The 27797-nt window shown below is 37.3% G+C and overlaps 1 pseudogene; it reads right to left on the bottom strand.

The window, feature by feature from the left end:
* Nucleotides 1-359: 359 nt before the first annotated feature.
* LOC109092787 lies at nucleotides 360-27019 on the bottom strand (annotated as a pseudogene).
* Nucleotides 27020-27797: the final 778 nt, after the last annotated feature.

Below are 27797 nucleotides of genomic sequence, written 5' to 3' on the forward strand. Positions count from 1 at the left end.
TTTTACAAAATGTGAATATTATAAACATTGTTTTAAATATTTTTTTTCCAAATTTTAAAGATAGATTTTTTATGTGCTTTTCTGAAGCTCAGACAGTATAGCATGGCATTAACAACAGAAAGATCAAAATTCACATGCATGATCTACTTGGGGTCTGTGCACCTGCCTTTAACCTTGAAAATCTATATTCTACTATTCCTTTGAGCAAACATAGAGATGTTTCGCTTTTGGACAATCATTCAGAAGTTTAGTTGTTCATGCAATCTACAATTCAGTCAGTTTACATTTACATTTACATTTACATTTAATCATTTAGCAGACGCTTTTATCCAAAGCGACTTTTGACAGACAATCAGAACAAAAGTCTGAGAATTGATTTGATTTGTTATTTGGGCTGTCAGTCATTTATCTGTAGTAAGGTCAATTATCAGCCATCATTTGATAATCATGTTTTTCTAGAACTCATCGTGTCAGTGATCCAAGAGACAGCTGGTTTGCAGAAAACCGTTCTGTAGTCATTGACTTCGATCCAGACACAGGCATTGACTGGCACAGACTTGCGCTGCAGGTGGTCAGGAAGTGCTTTCTTCTTCCTCTGCCTCTTTCTTCACTGTAAGTACAAACATGCAATTTTATTTACAGCCACCTCATGAACAAGCTCATTACTGCTTCAGTGGGCTCCTCTAATTAACTAAACAACTGTTATTTCCAAACATGTCTATCATAATTACACTCATGTACATGACATTGGCAGATAAATATTCTATTCTAGCTGCATCTCTCTTTCTCTTTCTTGGCTGGCTTTAGCTTCTTCCTACCTCTGCTTTTGATTTCTGAGAGCACTGAAGGTCTGAGCACTGTTGCGTGGAAGATGAAAGGTCAAAGGCTACCGACGAATTCAATGGCACTTTCCCCAGATATAACGAGCACTCTCATTCTTGAACAGTTCATCAAGGTTTTAAGTCGAGCCTTATGCTCTCTGTGGAAAACAAATCCAGCTTATTAGCCAAATATGTATCTTTTTGTCTGCACCTTGTCTCTGTGGCTGCATGCAAATTTCACCCTTTATTTAAGGAGGAAATCACTGTTCCTCGTATTCCCCGAACTCTTCACTGTCTGCCTCAGAGAGCTTAGCATATACAATGGGCTGAACGACGAATTCAGCGGCATGGCTAATGCGAGACCTTTTGCGCTGCTTAATTCCAGAAGGATAAACAGAATTGCGCATGCAAAATTATTCAAACTCAGATAATTAACCGGGGAAACAATCAGCTGTATGAATAATAATCCACAGTGGTAGAGACATTATAACTTTAGAGCATGATAATAAGATGGATGTGGGTACCTTGGGCATGAGCTTATCAAATAAGGCGCGGTATGAAATGAGTCAATCATTTTAATGTGCAAGAGAAGCCCTGAGGAGAACAAATAAGCAATCACTACATCACGCAGGGCGAGCAAATGAACCTGCTGCACAATTAGGCAGGGTCACATTCGGCGAGGGCTGCGAGCACTCCATGTGCTAATGAGCTCTGTGCGTGTCAGGGAAAGGGGGATGGAGGGAGAGAGAGAGATAGTTACCGCCTGAATAAAGAGCCTACAACCACAGCACTTACAGTGGAATAGATAGCGCTTCATTAAGGACACTTTCACACCACAGCTTTTGGTGCCATTTGATGTCAGAGTTCGGTTCATTTTGTTATAAACCGCATTCAAGTTCTGTTCAAAAGGTGGTCTGGGGTGTAAATTATTTGTACTTGGGTACAGTTCACAGTTGGTAGGAACGCAATCAAGTCACGGAAGCGTACCACTAAAGCAAGTGCTGTTTCATGTGTTTAAAGATTTTTTACTGAATTCACAGTGAAAAGTTACGTCCACAAACTGGGGTTTGGAATCAAAAAAACAATGTGAAAAGATACTAGTGGTGATCTCAGGTATGGACCAAGATATCCAACAAAAGCTTGGTGTAAAGCATATGATTTCAGCTTCATTTGTTGCATTTGAGAGAAACTTCAGAAAAAGATTTCTTTCAACAAAATCACTTCGGTTTTGACAAAAGAACTTAGGCTGCATTTACACCATTTATAAGTAACCCAATTCCGATTTTTTCCTCCCATGTGGCACAGATCGGATATGGCCTACAAACGAATAAACAGAAGAAAAGCTCATGGATTCTGATATTCTCAGATCGGTTTCAGCCTCATTCATAAGTGGAAATAATCCTGATATGAATTGGATATGTGCATTTGCGCCTGCCGTGTAAGCGGACAGATCGGATATTCCCAACCTAATGGGAGTTGGATGGGTGTTTCAATGTTTTTGAAACACTCGCAGTACAAATATATCTATTACAAATGAAACATCTCTAGTTGACTAGCAGGGTATTAATTTTGTTCGTTTGTGTTAAATAAGAGGTGATCTGGTGTTGAAATGTATTGCTTTTAATGTCATGCTGAATGCTCTTTGCCACTTTACGTGTATAAAAACACAGCCAACCACAGTCTTTTAAAGTACACTCCATTTGATAGCATATACATTTGTCCAGTGTCTGCACTATTTCTCTCCAGAAATTAAGAGTGATAAAAATGCCTTTTACTCTTAGAGTCTCTAGAGTTGCGTGTATCTCTAAACCCCCTCACATAAGTGCTTGTTAATGTGGGCATATGTTGTTGTTGTGTATCAAGTAGTTGAATGTTGTTGTTGTTCCATCTGTTAAGTTTTTTTTTTATGACGGTGAAACAATTATCTGAGCCAGTCTTGCCACCTTGTGGGCCAAATAATTGGCACAAAAAAAAATTAAGGCACATACGCTAGCTGACATAATCTGTATCATGCACACTGTACACATACCTTTTATTAATATACAAACCGAAATATACTTTGGGCTTAAGTATGACATGCTCAGTAATGGGTGCTATATTTTAGGTTGCAGCCTAGTTTTTACTACAATTGTTGTTGTTTTTCTTTTCTATCACAGAAAGTACCATTTCAATTTTGTATGTCAATGAGGATGTTATGATGTGATTAATCTCCAGTAGACACTGTCAGTTATGACATAAAATGTCTGACATAAAATAAATAAATAACGCTGGTGTTGCACAGTCTGCATAGGCTTTTAACCAAGATATTACCCAGGTCACATCGTACAATGTGACAGGCAACAATCATAAGAGACAAAAGCAAAACATCTTAAGTATGAAAACAGCCTAAAAGTCAGACTGATATTAAAATAAAGAGTGCAAGATGACGTGCAGAAGATGGACATGATGCCGGATGAGCTGGATGGGCAAGAGGCTGACAGACAGCTGGTAATAAGGGCAGTTAGCAGCAGACAAACACTCAGGTACACCAGCCTCACCATGAGCCAACCGAACAGGCCCCATGGCGCAGGCTTTCAAAGCAAAGTCAAAGTTATTATGTATTCAATCATATAAAAGGGAGAGGAAGGCGAGAAAGGTTGCGGACCAAAGCACTTTTGCTCCAGTGCATTAAGAGGCTATGCAGCCGCTCCAAGTCTGCGTGAAAAGAAATAGATTGCCTCCCCAGAAGATGGCAGCTTCCCTGTAACCCCCTCCTTTTTTTCTCTTTAATAACTGCAATCTGCTGTGAAAATCTAATCCCAAGTACCATTTACGCTGCACCCAGATAACTTCTGCTTGGAAAAGCGTACAATATGAATATTTCATTCCCTGATATCCAAATAAACATGGCAGGCTTTCCATCAATCAGGGGACATTGCAAGAAGTGAACTGGAAAGTGAAAATTGCTAATGAATAGTAAGGCTTGGGGGGGAAAGCATCTATTTTATTTCTCTTCGTACATGTATACATTAGTAAAAAAATAAATTAAAAAAGCAATATAAATATATATATATATATATATATATATAATCTCAGAGTGCAGTGATAAACATCCCTCCCGATGATCTTGATCAAGGTCTGCCATGAAATGAGAGTGCAGTGATAAACATCCCTCCCGATGATCTTGATCAAGGTCTGCCATGAAATGCAACCACATTTTTATAAGTTATTATCACAACAAATCAAGCAGTCATACTGCTGTTTTAATCTCAGAGTGCAGTGATAAACATCCCTCCCGATGATCTTGATCAAGGTCTGCCATGAAATGATGAAATATTTTTACGTTGACATACTAAAAAAAAATCCTAGAGTCTGGAGGAAGGGTGGAGAGTTGACATACTAAAAAAAAATCTGAAGTCCAGTGTTAAGTTTCCACAGTCTGTGATGATTTGTGGGTGCAATGTCATCTGCAGGTGTTGGTCCATTGGTTTTTTGAAAACCAAAGTCACTGCACCCGTTTATCAATAAATTTTGGAGCACTCATGCTTTCTTCAGCTGACCAGCTTTTTGAAAATGCTGATTTCAATTTTCCAGCAGGATTTGGCACCTGCTCACACTGCCAAAAGCACCAAAAGTTGGTTAAATGACCACGGTGTTGGATGTGCTTGACTGGCCAGCAAACTCGCCAGACCTGAACCCCAGAGAGAATCTATGGGGTATTGTCAAGTGGAAAATGAAAACAAGAGACCAAAAAATGGAGATGAGCTGAAGGCCACTGTCAAAGAAACCTGGGCTTCCATACCACCTCAGCAGTGCCAAAAACTGATCACCTCCATGCCACGCCGAATTGAGGCAGTAATTAAAGCAAAAGGAGCCCCTACCAAGTACTGAGTACATGTACAGTAAATGAACATACTTTCCAGAAGGCCAAAAATTCACTAAAAATTATTATTTTTTTTTTTTTATTGGTTTTGAAGGATTCTAATTTGTTGAGTTGTTGGGCATGTTAGTCAAAATTTTAAAGATTAAAAGAACTAAAGAAATGTTCCATTTTTGCCTCTAGGTTGTTCCACCGTGGCCGAGCAGAAGAATAATGTGCCGCGCACACACAAAAAAATGAGTTGGGAAAGCCATTTGATTGAATTCTAGTAAAATCGAAAGAATCGCAATGCTCGGGCAAACCGCTATAGAGTTGATGTCGCTATAGAGTTAGAACTGGTGAATCATTTAGCTACAGTCACACACAGGTGTATTGTACAAACTACTTCATAGTGATGTTTAGACAGTTATAGAAGAATTCACACACACACACACACACACACACACACACACACACACACACACACACACACACACACACACACACACACACACACACACACAGATCTCAGCTTTAGTTTTGCGTCAGTTTGTTTTCTATTGCTTCAGTTTGTTCTCTATTCTATTCTATCAGTTTGAATAGTTTGTTTTGATATTATATTATATTATGTTAGGCCTAGGCCTTTATTATAAACCTAATAAATAATTCACCTTGTTTTTAATGGAGTCTCTTGCTCATCTAGAATGTATTTATTTCAAAAATACAGAAAAAAACAGTGATATTGTGAAATATTATTGCAATTTCTAATATTGGTGTCCTATTTCAATACCTATACTTTAAAATATAATTAATTCCTGTGAAGCAAAACTGAATTTTCAGCATCATTACTCCTGTCTTCAGTGACACATGATCCTTCAGAAATCATTCTAATATGCTGATTTATTATCAATGTTCGAAACAGTTGTGCTGCTTATTTTTTTTTTGGAACCTGTTACTTTTTTCTTTGATTAATAAAAAGTTAAAAAAGAACAGCATTTATTCAAAATAGAAATCTTTTCTAACAATATAAGTCTTTACTATCAATTTTATCCATTTAACACATCCTTGCTGAATAAAGTTTCTTTAACTTTATTTGGATTTTTTTTTAAGTTTCTTTAAAAAAGAAGGAAAAAAATTTCTTACCCCAAACTTTTGAATAGTGTATATTGTAAAACAAAATCTTTTTGAATAAACACTTCTTTTTAACTTTTTATTTGTCAAAATTTTTAACTTTTACAGGTAAATAATTATGTTGTGCAGTTGTTTTGTTTATTGATTTTATTTTAGATTATTATATTGTTTTGTTTTGTGTAGTGTGATGTTAAAGTATGGAGTGATGTTGTTGTGATTTAAATTTTGCTTCACAGAAATTAATTATATTTTAACATATTAAACATATAAAATGTTTATGTTAAATTGCAAAATTTCACAATATTATTTTTTGAAATAATATTTAGTATTTTTTATCAAATAGATAGGCTACAGCCTTGATAAGCATAAGAAACTTATTAAAAAAAAAAAAAAAAAAAAAACCTTTACTGATCCTAAACTTTTGTAAGGCAGTGTATTATACTGTAAAAAATTGTTTTCTCAGGTAACCTAAAATGTACATAACTTAGTTACATCAAGGGTCAAATATAGCACATTAAAGTTAAAAGTTACACACTTTTTTGTGTCTGCACTGTACAGAGTTTAAAGATGAATGTTTTTGCTCAAGTGCTCGAAATGGTTCAGCACTTTTCTCAGTGCTCAGTGGAGGAAAAAAAAAAAAAAAAAAAACTTTTAAAAATATATATATCTTATATATATATATATATATATATATATTATATATATATATATATATATATATATATATATATATATTTATTTAATTTTTTTTTTCTTTTTCTGCATGTTGGTTGGACCACATGTCTTTGAAAAGGCGGCAAAATAATTTTCAAATATTAATATCAGCAGTTAAACAGCTTTGTTAAAATAGCAATATATTAGATATGAATAAGTCGTTATTCTTTGACCATCTTCATGCTCATGTCCACTGAAGATGACCAGTGGAGTACAAAATTTCTATGTACTATCAAAATGGTGTGTTGGTGCCATTTGAAACTATTGCATATATTCCAGCACTGTTCTGAAGTCTCTCATGACCCAATATGTGACCCTGGACCACAAAACCAGTCTTAAGTGTCAGTTTTTTTTTAAATTGAGATATATACATCATATACATCATGTGAATAAATAAGCTTTCCATTGATGTATAGTTTATTAGGATCGAACAATATTTGGCCGAGATACAACTATTTTAAAATCTAGAATCTGGAGGTGCAAAAAAATCTAAATACTGAGAAAATCATCTTTAAAGTTGTCCAAATGAATTCTTAGCAATGCATATTACTAATCAAAAATTACGTTTTGATATATTTACAGTAAGAAATTTACAAAATATCTTCATGGAACATGATCTTTACTTAATATCCTAATGATTTTTGGCATTAAAGAAAAATTGATAAGTTTGACCCATACAATGTTTTTTTGGCTATTGCTACAAATATACCCCAGCGACATAAGACTGGTTTTGTGCTCCAGGGTCACAAATGTCACTGACATCAAACCTGATGAAGAACATTTTAATGGCAACATCTGGTGTGAGAGTTACAGCAGAGAAAATAGCAGTGAATAATAAAAATGCACCTGTTGAGGTTTGGATCAGGGTTAGTAAATGATGACAGAATTGTCAATTTTAGGTGAACTGTTTCTTAAAAATGCACTATGCATTATTAGTCAAGACACTTTCTGGGATAACGATACCAAATGCTTCATTGGCTTTTTGACTTTTCTTCAAATAAACTTTCTGAAATAGCGCAACCCTGAGCAGGTCTCTGACTCTCTTGCTCCTTCTCCATCATCAATAATGGAATAAGGTGGCATGTGGAGCAGGTCCTGAACCTTCAGAACAAACAGGGAAGAGAATGGATTCAACCCTGCAGGACAGACTCATCAGCACACTCAACAACGCCAGCTCCAGCAGCTCCAGCCCTCGGCCTCTACTATGCCAAAAGTCCTCCAATCATCTCTAAACTTTACCTTTTCCAATTTCACAAGTGTGAATCAGATCAGACCCCATTACAGAGGATAAGCCTGTACCTACAGAGCGGGATCATTGCACTGCGAGAGGACAGGCGCTCCAGAATGAGGTGGCTAATGGTGACACGGTTATAGGACACCTTTTCTCTGCATCTGATGGAAATACCAACCTAATCACAACAAAGACGGTCTCACTGATGTTATGCATGAGTACGGGATAACAGAGAATAGATGAAGAGAGAAAAAATAATAAGACAGGGAGAGGTTGAATAGGAAATGGCCAGCACTGGGCCATGCAGGAATTATAAGAGGAGAAGAAGAAAGACCAAATGGACAAAACCTGCATGTAAGACCTGTTTACATGTAAGACTGGGGCCATGGCCTGTTTGCCAAAGAGGTGAATGTTAATATTCACTCAATGATGACTAACTTGTGAGGGGAGTGCTGCGGTTATCATGAAATACAGGTGAATATTACAAATTAGATAAGAATATTATCAAAATATGTTACAAAGAATACAAATGAAATTTAGGTGAGTATTTTATATTAGTTTAGAATATAAATTATATATGTTTAAAGGAATAATAAAATCAAAAGCAGTGAATTTATTTCATATATATTTGGGGTAATATTTTTGAATGCTTTAGAATGTCTCTTCAAGGCTGCATTTATTTAATCAAAAATACAGTAAACATAGTAATATTGTGAAAATGTAATTTATTCCTGTGACGGCAAAGCTGAGTTACTCTAGTCTTAAGAGTCATGTGATCCTTCAGAAATCATTCTAATATGCTGATTTGCTGCTCAAGAAACATTTTCGACTATTATAAGTGTTGAAAACAGTAGTGCTGCTAAATATTTTTGTGGAAAACATGATACATGCTTTTTTAGGATTCTCTGATGGATTAAAAGAACAGAACTTTGAGGCATTATAACTGTCTTTACTGTCACTGTATATTATTATTATTATTTTAATTCTATATATATTTTTTACTTTTTTAAATCTTTAATCAAAATGTCATAATTTGCTCTTTCTGTGATATGACTTAATGTCTATGCGAGGCTGCAGCCTCGACTTCTGTATGCAATGATCAGTTTTCAAGGCTGCAGCCTCGACTTCTGTATGCAATGATCAGTTTTCACAGTCCTATCAGTAACTGATAAAGTGCCGCCATTTCACTCTGAAAAATGTCACAAAACAGTAGTCAGTCAGTCTTAACTTCTGTTTCATGCCGACTTCAACTTAAAAAAAATTGATGCTGATAAAAAAAATATCTGTGGACGTGTGCTGGAGTGTGTTAGAGGCTTTGCGCTGGAGTGTGTGTTACCTTCAGTCGCTCTGCTTATCTAGCTCTGCTTTCAGCCTCCTGATTTCTCTCTGTAAACCCTTCACATTCTCCTGAAGATGACTGCATGAAGACAGGACGAGCGTTACAGCCTAATCCCATTTCACACAAGTGTACCCGCTCACTGTATCTTTGCATGCACATTCCCAAAATACATGTTTGTACACACTCCATCTGAGAGGAGCGGAAACAGCTTTGGACAGGGTGAGCGGGGCTTACTCTCTCTCAGCTGTCAGGTGGATGATCTTCCTGCTCTGGTCTTTGATCTTGAGTGCCAGTTTCTCATTAGTGTGCCTGGAGTGGAGCAGGGGCAGAGATAATGGGCTGCAGTGAGGAAGCTGCGAGCTGCTGTCACAATGAACCATGATGCTGAATGATAATGATACAGCCATTATAACACTGCCTCTCTGTGGATGCAAAAGTTCTGATGCACCCCAGACACTTTCTAGACTTTGTAAATCTATATACTGTTTCCAACAGGAACCATGCACTGTAACATGCAATACAATTTGCAACATGGCATGCAGTAAAAAGTCATATTCAATGTTATGTAACACCTGCCAGATGGTCATTATTGCAAAATAAATACCAAAAGGGTGATTAGGTAGGTACACTGAAAAAAAAAGGTGTAGAAAGAGTTTTCACTCAGAAATTGCTAGTAAATTTCATAACTAATTAGAAAGAACTGAATTAAACACATTCAATTAAATGTGAAATTTGATAGTAGAAAGACTTGTTCTTTATTAGAAAAAGAATATGATTCCCTTGTTTTATTCTCTTTACAAAATATATACAAAATATAATTTAAAAAAGTGACATGACACATTAAACTAGCACAGCTGCACTATAGAAATGATTTTTTTTAATGATTTTGTTTTGCAAAAAGATACTACTTTATACTTTCTACTTCAAAATTTCAATTCTTTGTAATTATTTGTACTAGCAATATTTGAGAGAAAATAATTTAGAAGTAATGATACACCATTTGTTTTTGTTTTTTTTTCAGTGAAGAAATTAGCTGCCTGGGACCAGTGTTATTGTAGTATTATTTATATACTATTATAGCATTTATAAATAATTTCAATTCATGCTGATTTTATATTTTTACTTTTCATTTTAATTTTAGTGAAGTTTTAGTTATTGTATGTGATTTTGTGAATATTTCTATTAAGCTTTATTTTTATTTTTAATTTTAGTAATTGTAGAATTTTAACAAACATATTTCTTTCCAGTTGTCAAGACAACATTTCTAATTTTCATATCTTTATTTTTTTTTTAAAGTGTAATCTGTACTTTTCATCTAATATTTAGATTTTAATTTCAGCTTTATTTCAATTAACAAAAAATGACTTTTAATAGATTTAGTTTTAGTTAACAGTAATGACGCTGCCTTGGATGATACATTATACAATTTAGTTGTCATTATGCAAAAATAATGGTTCTAGAATGCAATGATCAACCAATCAGAATCAAGCATTCCAAAAGCTTTTTTATTACACTTACAAAAAAGTACCATGGCAATGTAATACCATGATACCATGAAAAGCGTTGAATGTTGTTGAATGCAGAAGACAACAAGTCTTACCTTTGCTCCTTCATCCACTGGTTCACGTTGGTCACGACAAGCTTGCTTTCCCTGTGAAGTCAGGAGCTGTCACATCTTTAGCATGAGCACTTCCTCGTCTCTGGCCTGCAGGGCTGTCATCTGCTGCTGGGTGTGCAGCTCCACCAGTCGCCCCTCACACACCCGGCCTGAAGAGACAGAAATCAGTCCTAACTGATGGCCAAGTGTGTAATTTAGATGTTAAATCTCAAATACAGCTTAATGTGCAGAAACTATAACTACACATTAGCTATTCTTATGTTGAGTTCCCCAGTTAATTTGTAGCTCAACCAATGACCTGATTTTGAGAGAAGATTATCTGTAATAAAGTTTTATCTGTGAATTGATTGATCAGTTTGACTTGAGAAATTATTCAGCATTGAGGCATTAAATTGATAAAAAGTGACAGTAAAGACATCTATCATGTTAAAAAATCTATTTAAAAAATCGTACTATTAATAAAAAAAATCCTAAAAAAAAGGACATTTTCACATTGCGACAAAAATATGAACCATTTTCAAAAATAAGAAATGTTCCTTGAGCAACAAATCAGCATATTAGAAATAGAATTTTTTAACAATATAAGTCTTTACTATCACTTTTTATCAAACACATCCTTGCAGAATAAAAGTATTATTTCTTTTTTTATATATAAGAAAGAATTATGCTGACCCCAAACTTTTAAACAGTAGTTTATATTTTTACAAAAGTATATATATATATATATATATATATATATATATATATATATATATATATATATATATATATATATATATATATATATAAAAATGCTGTTTTAAATAACTTTTTATTAATCAAATAATCCTGAAAAAGTATCACAGGTTCTAAAAATTATATTAAGGATCCCAACTGTTTCCAGCACTGATAATAAATCAGCATATTAGAATGATTTCTGAAGGATCATGTGACACTGAAGACTGGAGTAATGGCTGGTGAAAATTCAGCTTTGCATCACAGGAATACATTTAGAATTTAAAGTATTTTAAAATAAAAGCACTATCTTAAAATGCAATAATATTTCACAATATTAGTTTCTTTCTTTCTTTTTTTTTTTTTTTGATCAAATAAATGCAGCCTTGATGAACTTAAGAATTATAAGAAGAACATACTGTAAGATTTCTAACTGATCCCAAACTTTTGAACGGCAGTGTATATACATAGTTTGGGGTGTATAATATGCTGATAATATTCCTCTGCAGGCAGAGGACGCAAAATACAAGTGCTGACTTAATGTTTACCTGCATTAAACTCTCTCTCCCTGAACAAATCACTGTTACACTCTTATGAGGTGACAAATCTATAGCAGCTCATGCCATTTTGGCTCATATGAGATCTCAGGTTTTCAGCATAGGAGAATTCAGCTTAATTTAAAAGGCAGACTAGTTTCATGGCTACAAATGCTGTCAGTGTGTAAGACAGTGGAGTGCAGTGACCTTTCCCCAGAGCGTGCACGCTGCAGAGGAGAGGCAATAAAAGGCAGTGAAGAAAACGAGAAAGACAATTAAAATGCTGTGTGTGTGTGTGTGAGCGGGTTATGAGGTAGTCTCAGACACCTGTGCAGCTTTATATCCAACTCTAATCCCTCTGTGATCCCACACACACACTCAAATGAGATTCTCGACTCATCAGTTTCTTCCATTCACACCTGATTTACAGACGGGGGCCGGAGTATATTTGAAAACACACATACACGCCCGCTGTAATCATAGCACCTCACAAACACACACACTCCATATGAATACACAGCCTTATGCAACCATAATTATGTGCCAGGCAGACAAACACACACAGAAATGATAGCCGCCTTTATTCTCGCCTCTATCTCCCCCCGCTTCCCCGCATGCCGCGTTCCACGGGGGGAGGAAGGGGGCGTTCCTGGCGAGAATCATTACTGGCCTTCCTCTGATACTGCTGCAGCACCAACAGCAATTATTTTTAAAAGCCAGAGCTGAAAACAGACAACCGATGCACAACACACATGCATAATCATTATTTCTGCAGTCCAACCAGAGTATGTGTGTGTATGTATACATTAGGCCCTGGACAGTGGAGACACTTTATTTTTTTATTTTTCAATTTTATTGTTATCCTGTGGAGTTTGCTGACCATAAAATGACGAGGATGGTTATCCAAAACCAATTAGAGTTACCCTATAACACTAACAGCACTTAAAGAATGAGAGTGAGTGGTTTAAATAACTACACTGGCCCTACTGTCTGCACGAGCACTGCAGTTTTGCACATACTTCAGGTACTCCAAGTGTTACGGAGGGGTTTGCCGAAGTCAGAGAACTCCCTTCCTTATGGACATCACTGTTGGTTCTGAAACATTTTTATCAACCGATCAGATTTTAGGATTAAGTTCGGGTTTGTGGCTTCAATAACATTATTATTAGTCAACTATTTGAGGTAACTAAGGGGATTGCTCACCCAAAACTGAAAATTCGGTCATTATTTACTCACCCCCATATTGCTCCAAACACATAAGAATTTGGTTAATCTTCGAAACAGAAATTAAGGTATTTTAATGAAACCTCCCTATAAAGTCCAAGCAACCAAAACTTTTAAGCTTTAAAAAGTTCATAAAGACATTGTAAAAGTAATCCATATGAATTGAGCTTCTCTGAAAAGATCACTTTATATGATGGACAGATTAGGCTTTTATATTACATTATTTAGAATTTCGGCTTTTATTTACATTAAAACAGAAAAAAAAAGAGTTATTGTCATGATATGACTTCCTATTGTGCAAAGCATTACAGATAACCTGGAAAGATGTGGAGGGAACTCTACGGCTGACATATTCACTCAGATGGCTGGCTAAATTAGAGATATACTCCTGCATGACAGATATTAAACTGGGATTAGGGAGATTAATTTGAAACTGCTACTGACTTTTGGATCAGATCTATGAAAGTTTCTAAAGATAGATAAGCAAATTTACAATCAGATGAACAGTGAACAGCTTTGCTTCAGACTAACATCTCTGAGAAGACCAATAAAATCATATTTCCTTCTGATCTGTTCACACTTGCATCATTTAAACTATATTGTTTCTGAATTATTCCCAAATGAAAACAAATCAATATATGGAGACGTTTTATTTTCTATAAAACCATTTTTTTCTCACATTTTTAAGTGGATTCAAAGTCTAATTTTAGAATTTTAAGCCATTTAAAATAAACAAATAAACATTATTATTTAAAATAAAGAAGACATAAGATATTAAATAATTAGCATTATTCTAGGTCACTAATCAAATTAGCAAAAATATTACATAGTCTATATGAACTCTTTGCACAGATAGTTGGATGTTTTTTTCTTCCAGTGAAGCACAAGATGGATTATTCTCAAATCATGCTGGATATCTTAAGTATCCACAAACATGTTGAGATCATGCTCTTTCCACAAAACTCATATGATAATGCATCAACTGTATGAATGCATGCAAGCATGCACGGTTCTTCTTTGTGAAGCAACTTTGTTTAATAATACTGCCGTTTAAAGCCCTGAATCAGTGCAGGATGAGTGTAAAGTGGCTCTCACTTTAGTCTTCAGGGCTGAGAGGGTCTCTCTGTTGACATCCAGCTCTTCCTGGATCTGCTGTTTCTCCTGCCGGAGTCTCAGGGCTTCCTGTCTGCTGCTGCTGGCCTCTGTCTTCACACGCTCCAGCAGCCTCCTGAAGAGGAGAACAAGAGCCTTATTTCACCAAACTCCATCCTCCAGCAGTCCTGACAACTTAATATGAGCTTCAAAGGATGAAATCACCACATCCTGCTGGAAATAGGTTGTTTTTTTTCTGACGGCACCCATTCACTGCAGAGCATCCATTGGTGAGCAAGTGATGTAATGCTAAATTTCACCAAATCTGTTTTGATGAAATAAACTCATCTAATGTACATCTTGGATGGCATGAGTCTAAGTACATATTCAGCAAATTTTCTTTTTTGAGAGAACTATTCCTTTAAGTATGTTATTTCCATAATAATTATGAAAAGTATGCCATTCACCATTCTTATGTGCAATATGCATTAGATGGTCAGTGAACGGACTCTGGACCGTCTGAGGCCAAGTCTGGTTTAAACTGGTATTTTTTTTAGCACGGCATGGAGTGTTGGATTTTTATTTACAGAGCAAATTGTGTATGGGCATGAGAGAATGGGACACTTCAGTCCACAGCAAAACATCTCCTAGAACATCTTTCATTAACTTAGCTTGTCAGTCAGACAGACCAGAACACATCTTAATTGAGGCATGATAACATGCAGGAATGGTAAGCATGAGAGAAAGGTTAGATTTAATTAGAGACGGCAAGCGTGAATATGTAATAAGCATGGCCGAAACTAATTACAAGAGCAGGGCAGCGATGAGCTCATGCACCGTTTCAGCAAGGATCAACAAATCACACCCAACTACAACAAATCAGACCCGCCACAGCGTCTCTAATCACTCACAAAAGAATTGGAAAGGCAAGAGAAAAGCTTACAGCAGCAGAAGTGAGAGTTATTGACCAATCCCAAACCTTCTCGACCTTCAGATGAAACCCAAACAAGTGAAGTGTCTGGGCACCGAAGCGGGCGGATGACTAGGTGATGTGTCACTTTTTCAGGTGCTGAAGAGCGTGGGGAGATCCTGCGAAAGCCCCACGTGTCTCTCCTACCTCTTTCTCTGCTATTGGTGAAGCAGTCACGGTAACAGCTAATCGATCGCTCGCGAAATCCCCCAGCACACCCTCGCCGGGAATGATCAATATCCCTAGCAATTAGAATCCCCTATCTGCATGGCTGCAGGGACCTCGGGGTAGATCTGTGGCCCACAAACACCCAATTTAGTCCTCAACTTACCACTTAATTACTAAATCTTCTGTAATGCGTATTGGCAGATGAGAAGTTGTGCTGAGCACCAGCGGATGGCTGACTGAACAAGAGACCTTTGGCAAGGTGCTAGTTAAGATGCGCTTTCTCAGCCAGTTAAACATCTGTTTCACACATGGATCCAGACCCACGGTGATTCCTCCATTGAGCAGAACACCTTCTCATAGGAAGAGAGAGCAAGAGGTAAAAGCAGCACGCCAAGGGTCATGAATGCAAAAACACACTCTGAACTGTCCTGAGAATTGCAGCTTCGCTTAATAAAACTTGGTTAGTGTCAAATGGCTCATTCAAACATGCCCCCACATCTCTACGTCACTATGTGGAAATATTTGCATAATGCCGCCCAAATGTTAGCGCAAAGAAATAAAGTGTGGTTTCAGTAACCGCAGTTAGTGTTGAAGCAGCCATGTCAGGGAGATGCTGTGTGTATCTAGGCGAAAGCAAAAGCACTTTATTTGGTCTTCCAAAAGTAGATGCATTTAGGAATCTTTAAGATTACTTACAACAGAACAGCAACGCATTTTATGGACGACAGTTTCGTGAACCTAGGAGAGGAGGTAATTCAGACTTTGCTATGACAATCTGGCGCTTCTGAATCAGCTACTGTAAGTATGTTTTGTTTTTAGTTTAAGTATTTGCTATTGAATGTTCAAATGCAGAGTTTTGCCAATAGTATCTGCGCGTTGTGTGTGTGTGTGTGTGTGCGTGAGAGAGAGAGAGAGAGAGAGAGAGAGAGAGAGAGAGAGAGAGAGAGAGAGAGAGAGAGAGAGAGAGAGGGAGAGACGGTTAAACAGTTGAGTCTTAACCGTCTGTGGCTTGTGTACTGCAAACACATACGAGCTTCATCACTGTGTCTGTCACGCAACTCTGTTCTCCTTTCGGGCTTGAACTGATGGTAAAACTAAAACCTACAATAATGAACAGAATTTGAAAAAGAATGTGTTTTTTTTTTAACATTAAAGCATGTCTACATATTCTGTTATACCAAATACACAAAATAATGATCTTTAAAAAAGCATCATATGACCCCTTTAATCAGATAGCTATCTGGTTTGTTTTATTTACACTTGGCCTCATACAGTAAATGAGTCTCCGCAAAACTAATATAAATCCAACCTTCAGTTACGCTTCACTTGCTATATGAAAATTCAACAAGATCATGTCACCGAAAGCAAAAGACACACACTGCATTTTATCTATCATTAGATCATTTCAAAATCAAAGGCCTCAACAGCTGAGAGAGCGTCATCAGCACTGGTGAGAGAATCCAGCATTCATCACTTTTAATGAAGATGGCTGTATCTTAAACTTCAAGATGCAATGCTGACAATTGAGTTGCATTTGCAGCAGTTAAATTTTTTGAAGTTTTGGGAAGAACCCAACTGAAACAAAAAATACTGCACAATTTTGGACTAAACAAGCTTCCATAGTCAACTCTGGTGTGCATTATGGGATGAGGACAAGTGTTTGTTGACAGTTTACACTTTAGTAACATTGCCCCATGGCAGTGGTGTGTATACAAACTATCTTGTATATGATGACCAGGGATACAATCAGCCCATGGTAACGTGTTGTCTGCTGGCTTCTCCTCCTCTCTTTGTTTACTTCTGGGAGTTCCGATAGAATTTTCCCACACATTAATTCTGACCAATCTGGCCAAAAGCAGTTTAAGAAATATGTTCATGGACACATTTGGCCAAATGAGTCAAGTGGATGTTGTCATGTGAATGCATTTTGGTTCGTTTCAACTGGTTCGGACCACAGCAATCAGTGTGGTGTGAAAAGGAACCAAAACAGCTGAAAATGCTACAATGTATAAATTTTGTCCTTGGTCCAGATCAGATGAACCAAACTACAGACGTACTGTAAAAGCACCATCAAACAACACCCTGAAATGGTTTGTGCAATCAGATTGCAATTCACCTCGAATGCATTTTGGAGGGCATTTATACATGGTCTTTTACTGATTGGACAGCTATCTGATCAGAGAAAATGCATGTTCTTTTTCAGCCAAAGAAGCTTTTTAGCAACTGCAACACAAAACCGAGAGCTATATAATGTGTATTAGTTGTGTAACTGGTGCTGATGTACTTTATCATGACTGCCATAGAAAGCAACAGTGCCCTTGGTTCCAGGAGTATTCTGTCCATGGGGGTTTAAAAAGTCATAGCAACATTACAAACTTTCATTTTAAGCAAAGACGCATTTAAAAAATACGGGTTATGTAGTTTTTCACCCAGAATCCTGTTGTTAAACGGGATTATTCAAAAAATAACCAGTAATAATATGCACTGACGGCTTCAACAAAAGCATATTCCATCGATTAACAACACTGTAGCTCACAGTAGGCCTGTCTGTAAAGGTTAAAAATCAGTTCTCCAATGGAGGAAATGAATAGGATTTTTACTTCTGGAACCTGATTGTTGCACTCTATTATCATGCTACCATAGATCATCATGGGAAATGTAGTTTTAAATGACAACCTTCATTTTAAATTACTAAATCATTTTCTTTGGTAATCGACAGCTGCCATCCATAGAGCTTAAGTTGTATTTACCCTAAAATATGCTTACAGTAGACCTGCCCCAAACTCAGAAAATCAGGGCTCAAAGAAAATCCAAAGATTTCCATTGGTAATACTGGCATTGTGGTGGTGTTCATGTGCGCTCATCTGGTAAATACGATCATTCAGACATGACTTGAAGGCAGAATAAAGCTAAGAAATTTGGATTAATCGGCTCATAGCTTCACTAGCAGCCTTAATATGAGTGTGATATGAGAGTGTCATCCTGAGGAACTGAGTTTGGAAGGCTGTCAGCTGTTCTATGCTGTCCAACTAATCACTTAAACTGCATTCAAGCACACTGGGAAACAGGCAATACTGAGAAAGTAAACAACCTGCATGCTGTCATTTTTGCTCACAGGTGTTTAATTCTGGACACCCAACTGTTTTTGAGCCAATAAGTTGAGTTGTAATTACCATGTGACTAATCACTTAGGAGTCACAGGGAAATGAAGACTTGAGATGCAATGTCAATTATAATAAAATGGTGATATGATTGTATGTTGCTTCAAATATATATATATATATATATATATATATATATATATATATATATATATATATATATATATATGCAGAATATATAGTTACTTTTGAATGACCATCCATTTGTTCCCTGTATAATTGTATAGCTGTGGCATCTACCAGTAGGGGCTAACTGGACCAGGCTGACCTCCTGGTTTTGAGTTTACCGTGAGTCCTGTAGCTCCTGGTGGGTGCTTTCCAGACTGTCTGTTATTCTCTTGAGCTCTGCCTGGAGTCTCCTCTGAGCTTTCTCTCTGAGAGCTGCTCCTGAGCCAGACACTGGCCTCTCTCCAACAGCTGCACTTTCTCCTGCTGCTGCGTCAGCTCCTGAGCAGAAACATACACACATAATAAACATAGTAACACGTCTGTGAGTTCACTTCAAGAGTATCAGAGTTCCAGATACGTATAACAACGTATGCACTACTGATCAAATGTCTGAGATCGGTAAGATGTTTTTTGAAAAAGAAGGCTACATTTATTTGTTTAAAAAACACAGTAAAACAGTGATATTATGAAATATTATTCCAATTTACAATAACTGTTTTCTATTTGGATGTATTTTAAAATGTAATTTATTCCTGTGATGGGAAATCAGAATTTTCAGTGTCACCTGATTGTTCAGAGATCATTCAATTATGCTGATTTGCTTCTCAATAAACATTTCTTAAAATTATAAATGTTGAAAACAGTTTAATATTTAATATACTGGAAATCCTGATACATTTTTGTTAGGATTCTTTGCTGTATAGAACGTTCAAATAAACAGCATGCATGTACTGATTGATTGATTGACTTATTCCAGTATACACATCTGCACGTCACTTAAATGACTGGAATGACAATGATCAATTGTATGCATCCTTGCTAAGTAAATCTTATATAAATCGGAATATGTCTTATATTAAAATTGTATATATCCAAAACTTCATTATATGTTGTCACTCATATAAAAGAGCATACTAATCCCTTTCCAGGTTATACCTTGGCCACATCTGCCCGTCTTCATCTGTGCTGAGGATATTGTTTCTAACGAGCATCATTCCCACAGTGGTGTGTGTGAAGATGTGCATGCAGCTGATGTCTTGAGGCTCTGAATTGATGGGCTGTTTCATTTCAGACAGGAGACTGCTGAAGAACACAAACAGGTGCACATGCATATTCTGACAAAACCACACAGATTTAAAAGCAATGGCTTTTCTCTTGCAAAATCAAGAGGAAATCATTGCCGTGCTAAAATTACCAGCATGAATTCCCATGGTTTGTTCTTGTGGGTCAAGCAAACACATTTGAGTTTCCATCTACCATATTTGATGTTAAACGCAAGAAACAAGCTTTCTTGGAACAAAATGTACTTTTCTGAGCCATTTAAAAAAATAATTTTAATCACCTGGCCCCAAGATTGTTTTTAAAGAATGTGTCCTATCAGAGTAAGCACAGGTGTAGTTTAGTGTGTAATAATAGATTTGTGGGTTAATGGATCTGTCTGATGTTTAATGGTCACATAACATGCAAATAAACAAATAAAATAATGAATCCTTTTTATGTGTATTTTATTTTGATTTGTTTTTATTTATTTATTTTATTTTAATTTTACATTTACATTGTTAAATTGTTTTTTTTTGTGATTTAATTAATAATTAAATTTCAATTAATTCATAAACCCTTGCAGTATCTTCAAGAAAACCACTGTTTGGAAAACCCTTCATGTTGTTGATAACAAAGAATGGGATTTATTTTCTTTGTATTTTAATATCAATATGGTACAATATGGATTATCCTATTCAAATTAATGTGATAAAACAAGTTTGGCCCAAAGTAATCTTAAAGTAATAAAAAATTGTTTATGTTAATAAAAACATTTTTTTTTTTTTCATGCAATTTGCTCTCATTAACTGACTTCAATGTATAAGTAATCTACCCAGCACCAATTTTGGCTTAGGTGTCCAAATACTTCTTGGGGCTGCTGTATTTGCAGTTTCAGCCAATCTCGTAAGAGTTTAAAGTATACTCTGCGGCTTTAAGAATTATTTACATCATGGCAATCCACAATAAAAGTTCTACATGTGTTCTGCTCTGTGTTACCCATGTCTCTACGGGTGGTGTAAGCCTCCTTCAGTTGTTCTCTGAGCTGAAGCATCTGTGTTTTGAGTGAGGCGCACTCTTTCTCCCTTCGCCTTTTCTCTTTCTTGGGTTTCTACAGATCAGCTTCTAGCCCTCGAGCAGAGACGGCCTGTCTCTCTGCCTCCGCCGCCTTGCTTCGGATCTTCTCCCACGCCTGCAGAAGATCAGCCTCGGATTGTCTAAGTAGGGCGTCTCTCTTTTGGATAGCCTGAGAGAGAGTGACTGTGAGAATCTGCCACAGGCAAAGTGTATCTGATCTATACATACATTGTTTACCTGGTCACACTGCCTTTGAGCTGCCAGTAGTTCTCCTTCCAGACTAGCTACCTTCTGTTCCAGAGAATCAACTTGTGCTTGTCTCCAGCCCTCATCTGCTGCATCCACCTGGAGCTTTCTCACCTGCTCCTGCAGTCGCTGCACCTCTGCAAAACACACAGCTGATTGGAATCAGTGTGAGAATCGAGAAAGAAAGTGAACTGCGAGTTCACTCGCCTCCCGTACTGGCATCTCGGTGCCGTGCCAACTCCAGCTGGCAGACCCGCAACTCCTGGGCGCTCTGACCACAGCGCTCCAGTGACTGGAACAGTGCCTGAGGACAAAACACACACACACCTCCACTAACATGCAAAGTCGTCACACAGCTGTCAAACTTCTGTGACTGTGCCTTGGGGGAGTCGTGTTGATGCCCGGGGCGCTGGAGGGGCCGACCTAAGGCGGATAAGAATTCCCCCTCTTCCCCAAGCTGTCTCCATCCCTAAGGCTATCTTTACACCCGCTGCTTCCGCTGGCCTCTTCGACTCCATTCCTCTCCCGTCTGGCCTTCATTTAGCATCCCAACTGCAGCATGTACACATACGCCTGCTGAGGTTTCGACACAAGGCATACACCCGGTTTGTCCCTGACAGGTGTCGCCTCCAATCTGGCAGCCTGCGCTTTTGACGCGCTAACCATTTAATTAAGTCTCTGGGATGCTCTACGTGTGGGTGCCATCCCTTAATTACCCTGGGAACCGGGTTGAGCTCACACGTCACGGCTCTGACAGGTTAACCGGCGTGTCACGGTTGGTGGTAACATGTACCCGTGCTCTCGGCGCCATGTGTCTCTCTGCTGCATGCAAACGGGACAGGTTTTAGCGAGATGTGATTGTGAAACTAATATAGTGCAGACATAATCAGCAAACAGGGGCAAGGTTGGGGGCCCTACATTTGGCACCATTAAAATAATGAGGTGTCACAAGACGCTGGGACACGCCGATTCAACGGCAACATGTGTCAAGACAAATCTATATTTCATGACCACTTACAGATGTATAAATAGCCAAACGAGGTGCTCGAATCATCTATAAAACCCTGCTAAAAGGTTGCCAGAAGATGGTGGGCACTGTCAGAGGGACAGAAGGGTAATCAATCTGAGAAGGGGGAGCGGGTGGGCAGTGGCGCGAGGAGGGCACTAAATCACGTCGCCGTTTGCGTAGAGCGCGACGAAACGCTGACACTTTGGCTGACGTGCGAGCTCTCTGACAGCCTGATGGATTGCTCCACTACACTCCATTAAAGCTGGATGGCTCCCTGCCACACTAACATAACAAACAATTAGTCACAAAGGTGCCCATGAACTTGCACGAAGCCTCTCCGGATTCAATCAAAGCCTCTGCTCATGACTGATAAATAGTCCCCGAGTTGCACGGTGTCAATGCATACAGTAACATATGACACGAGGAGCAGGTGGGTCTATTTAAAGCCCATATTGTAACAGGCAGAGATTATTGTGATGGATCCATGCAGATGTGAGAGTGACATGCAGTGTTTCTCTCAACTACAAAGACAAACACTGCTAGCCCTTCACTCTGTGCTCTAGTCCCTGAACACGGGGCAGCTGGGATTCGTAGTCTAACAGGCGAAAACGTGGAGTGGCCCGGTAGATGGAGCTGGGATTCGTAGTCTAGAAAATCAGCCTGTGTCTTCACTACCATATCTTCCCACTCTTCAGCCTAGAAAACACACATACATACACGATCACACTCAGCTCTTTTCAGTTTCTAGATTTAAATTCATATAAAGCAACAGGCTATTTACATAATCATAACTTAGGGGGCAATAAACCTGAGAACTGTCTTCCTGTAATTACATGGGCTCTAGAAACGCCATGTTCATGGGTTTCATTCCTAGGGAACACATATACTAAAATGTATTTCTTGAATAGCCTCAAAGCCCAGTAGTGCCCATTTATCTCCCTTTTAGTTAAGACTACTGTTAAGATATTCATAAACCAGGATGATGCAGTTTATTATGCGCCCCATACATTTCTGATCTCTCAATTAATTAAACTATCCCTTTTAAAATAGTTATAAAAGAGGGAAATAAGTAGTAATCTGGAGAGAAAGCGTGGGCATTCATTATTCTGAACTGCAAAACAGCATATAAAACTGCAGATCAGCCTCGATCTGGTCTCTGTTTTCCTCTCTAAGGAATGTTTGAGTGTACACACACCTACAATAGCTGTATTAAAATAGTTAGAAGGCCCCTAGTCCAGCTGAGGATCATCTCAATCTGTCTACGAGTATATTACAGCCAACACTTCCACTGAGAAGGAGACATGGGCGAATAGCTCAAGGACGTGTGTGTTCTGAGGTCCAGCTGGATCAATATAGCGTGTATGAGAATGATGTTAAGGGATTGCTAATGGGACGCTGGGCATCACAGGTATCTGAGAGGAGAAGTCGGAGGTGCTGGAGGAGAAAAATACACGGGAAGGTAGAGCAGGAAGGTCCTCACACCTAATGTGCACTGTATCTGACAGAGATGACCGCACCGCTGGGCTGTAGACAAGGCCTGTCCCTCCACTGCTGAGAGCAATACCCATTATTTCCACCAGACCCAGCAGGCCCAGCAGACCCAGCAGGCTTTTTCACTTACACGCAAATCAAAACAACTTCAGGTCCATTTAAACACCAGTCGCTGTGTCTGAAAGGGCCATACATGCAATCTTTACCCAACAACTACAAATCAATAGCAACTTCAACTCCCAGAATTCCTCAAGAGAGCCACACACAGCTCTTTCTCTGACACTGGGGGAAATGAAACACCTGAAAATGCTCTCTCTTCAAATAGTGAGAAGAGTGAGGGTTTTGACCTGGATCGATGCAATCCAGTAAGAACACTCAAACGTATCTGAAGCTCAGACTGGCTTTTGCACCCGGAGAACGGAGTAGATTCCCTTCCCCATTGTGTTCACACCTCAGGCTGCACTAACAAGCCACTTTCCACCTGTATGTGCGGTAACTAGGTTTCAATTGGCTTGATATGCAATCCGAAACCAACAGAATTCCACTCTAGGGAGGAAATGAGCATATTAAATCTGTTGCATTATGGGGCATTCATAGTTCGGATCTGCAACCTTTCTCATACTCGATTTAATAGTTCACAGGTGTGAATATACAGTGGTTTTGCAGAAGTAGAGTAATATTCCTGGGTCAATGACATGATACTCATTGTTTTGATGGATCTAATAACTTTCTTTCTTTTTTTTACATTAAAAATGCAATTCTATGAGGAGCATGTTTTCTTTCTTTTTTATTAAAATTAATTTTGATATGGGGGGGGGGGCATGAAGCAAAATGTCAGGGCGATACAACTGTCCTAATATCATTAAAAAAATAATAAAGTAAGAAATGAATACTATTTAATAAGTATCAAGAAGTATATTTGAATGAAAGTGTGTTACAGCTTTTTAATATTTAATAAAACTGTTGTCTTACAATTAAAGGGAAATCTTTTTTATGACAAGACAATACTTAATGATATTTATGAAATAATAACAAATAAATGTGTGGTAACATACCTTTTAACCTTAATTTTTTCTTTAAAATATAGGTAAATAAAAAGGTAATACAATTTAAAATATGTACAAAAACATCCCCATTAGTAATATCATCATTATAAATAGCTTAAAAAAAATGATATAATAATATCATATTTGTAAATACCTTTTCCTTTCCTTTTATCTTTTTTTTTATTAAAAATGAATAAAGGTAATATGTATAACAACATCTTCAACATCTATTTATTTATTTATTTTTTATATGATATTGATCTTTTTGTTTGAGAATATTGATAATAAAATTGTTTTCATTGAAGATCTTATTCCTCATTGACCAATCAACCCATCGGATTCCTTAAATTCCCTTTGAGTTTAGTGATTCTTAATGGTTAGGTGCAGAGGTAGGGTTAGGACTAAATTTGTTTGACATTAATGACCAAGATGTACTTGGGTCAGCATGAAGGAACACACCTGCTCAAGCTGTGGGTTAGTTAGTGGTGTTTCTGGTCGGGTTACCTGTCAGAGACGGGTAGCAGCAGTGTCTCTGAGAGTGCTGATGAGCAGCTCACACTCCTGGCTGTGTTTACGACTGTGCTCCAGTTCTCCCAGCGTGTCTCGGAGCTGCTGGCTCAGAGCGGTGAGGGCATCGTCTCCACTCTCCAGCTGGGCGCAGTGTACCTGCTGAGCTACAACCTGAGCCCTCAGACGGAGGACCTGCTCTTCCCTCTTTGCCACCTGACGAGACACAAACGACAGCCAAAACCATATCAGGACCACCACTGAGGTCTGCTGCTTTGTGCTTTATAGTTTCAGTTTAGCTAAATATTTTTGCAAACAAGTAATTAGGGATCGATTTTATAAACCAAATGTGAGTCTGTTTGATATTTGCTGCACTGCAACAAAAAAAAAAATAATAAAAAAAATAAAAAAATTAATAAAAAAAATTAAAAAACACTTTTTTTTCTTAATGTCAATTTACTTTCTTTTTTTCCAACAATAACTTGGTCTTTTTCATGTCCAAAACTGTCAGTTTAACAGTATTTTACGGTAAAAATACATTACGGTTAGATATATACTATATATTTTTATATAGTATAATTTTTATATAAGAAAATAATATTCTATATACTTATTTTTCTTTGTGTATGTGTGTATCTGTGTGAATTATATAAATATATACTGATGATTTCATGATTTTCTTTGTCTGGTTCATTGTATGTACACTTTTATCATGTTAAAAATACAGTAAAGAATAGTTATATTTTTACATACAATTTAAAATAACTGTTTTGCAGTATAATATATACAGTATATATATTTATTCCTGTGATGCTGTCATGCTGTCCTGTGATGTCATCATTACTCCAGTCTTCAGTGTCACATGATCCTTCAGAAATCATTCTGATATGCTGATTTGATGCTCAAAAATATTTCGTATTATTATCAACAGTGAAAACAGTTGTGCTGCTTCATATTTTTGTGGAAACTGTGATACATTTTTTTTCAGGATTCTTTGATGAATAGAAAGTTCATAAGTATAGCATTTATTTGAAGCCTCCTTTAACCATTTAAATGATCAACTTATTGCTAAATATAAACATGAATTTTTAAAGAAAATATATATATGTATATATAATTATATATATTTCTAATTTCAGGCACACACTGGAAGGTATTGTTTTAGAATAGAAGTACAACTACATAGCTTTTCAAATGATTATTTTCATGTTATGGCTGTTCATGTTATGGTTATTAAAAATAATATTTTATTGCACAGTACAAAAGAAACTTTCATCAGAAAAAAGGGATATTCTTTTGGAAACTGGAAAGAAAATGTATTAATATTATATGAATTATAGTCAAAGCCACTATACTCTGTGTACCTATATTTGCAACGCAGGTTTAATTTTTAAAGGTAACTAATACTAATTTAAATACCAACCTGATTGTGGGCCTCTTTCAGGTCCTCCTCGTGGCTATGCAGAGTGTTCTCTTGTTGTGTGATCTTGCTGAGGCAGGCCTGGTACTTGTGTTGGCAGAGCTCTAGGGATTCGGTAAGAGGTTGCAGTCGTGCCTCTGTGTCTAGTTTCTCAGCCTCCAGCAGACCTGCCTTTAGTTGAATCAACTCTGTATCCTGACTGCGGAGAGCTGCCGCCCTGCAGGAGACCTGACACACACAGACTCTAATATTTAGAACCAGAAGTTGTGATATAGTGAAAGTGAAGTCTGCTGAGCTGTCTCACCTCATCCTCCGTGTCTCTCTGCTGTCTGTGGGCTGTATCTCTGTGCTGCTGCAGACAACTTTGTGTGCTCTGCAGCTCTTCCTTAAGGGCCTGCACCTCCTTTACCCGGCTCTCCTTCTGCTCCTGCACCTCCTGCTGCCATCGCTGCACCACCTCTCACAGATCACACAGCTCGTCCTTTTGAAATTTACACTGACACACAACAGACAACACAACTGAGCAATAAACAGACTGTGCTTCAAAACCTATTGTGCTTTATAGTGTGGAAAAGCTCTCAAGGCTACCTTGATAGCATTTTTGGACACCGTAAGTGTGTCGAAATGTTCAAATCAACTGAACAGCCCAGGGTTATTATAGTTAAAACTATATAACTAAACTATAACTTTATAACTAAAACTGAAATAAAACATTCACAAAAACAGAAATAACAAAAAACACAAAGTACTAATAAACAGCCAATATGCTAGTAATATATGTGACCCTGGACCACAAAACCAGTCATAAGGGTCAATTTTTTTGAAATTAAGATTTAAACATCATATGAAAGCTAAATAAATAAGCTTTCCATTGATGTATGGGTTGTTAGGTGGACAATATTTGGCGCTGATTTCAAAATTTGAAAATCTCTGAAGGGGGGGGGGGGGGGGGAATCAAAATATTAAGAAAATCGCCTTTAAATTTATCCAAATTAATTCTTAGCAATGCATATTACTAATCAAAAAGTTTGATATATTTACAGTAGGAAATTTACAAAATATATTCATGGAACGTGATCCTTACTTAATATCCTAATGATTTTTGGAATAAAAAAAAAAATCATAATTTTGACTCATTCAATGTATTTTTTGGCTATTGCTATAAATATACCCCAGAGACTTAAGACTGGTTTTGTGCTCCAGGGTCACATATATGCTAATAAGCTGGTTGGTTGGTT

This window comes from Cyprinus carpio, chromosome A7 (assembly GCF_018340385.1).
Source record: "Cyprinus carpio isolate SPL01 chromosome A7, ASM1834038v1, whole genome shotgun sequence".
In the NCBI taxonomy this organism is placed as follows: Eukaryota; Metazoa; Chordata; class Actinopteri; order Cypriniformes; family Cyprinidae; genus Cyprinus; species Cyprinus carpio.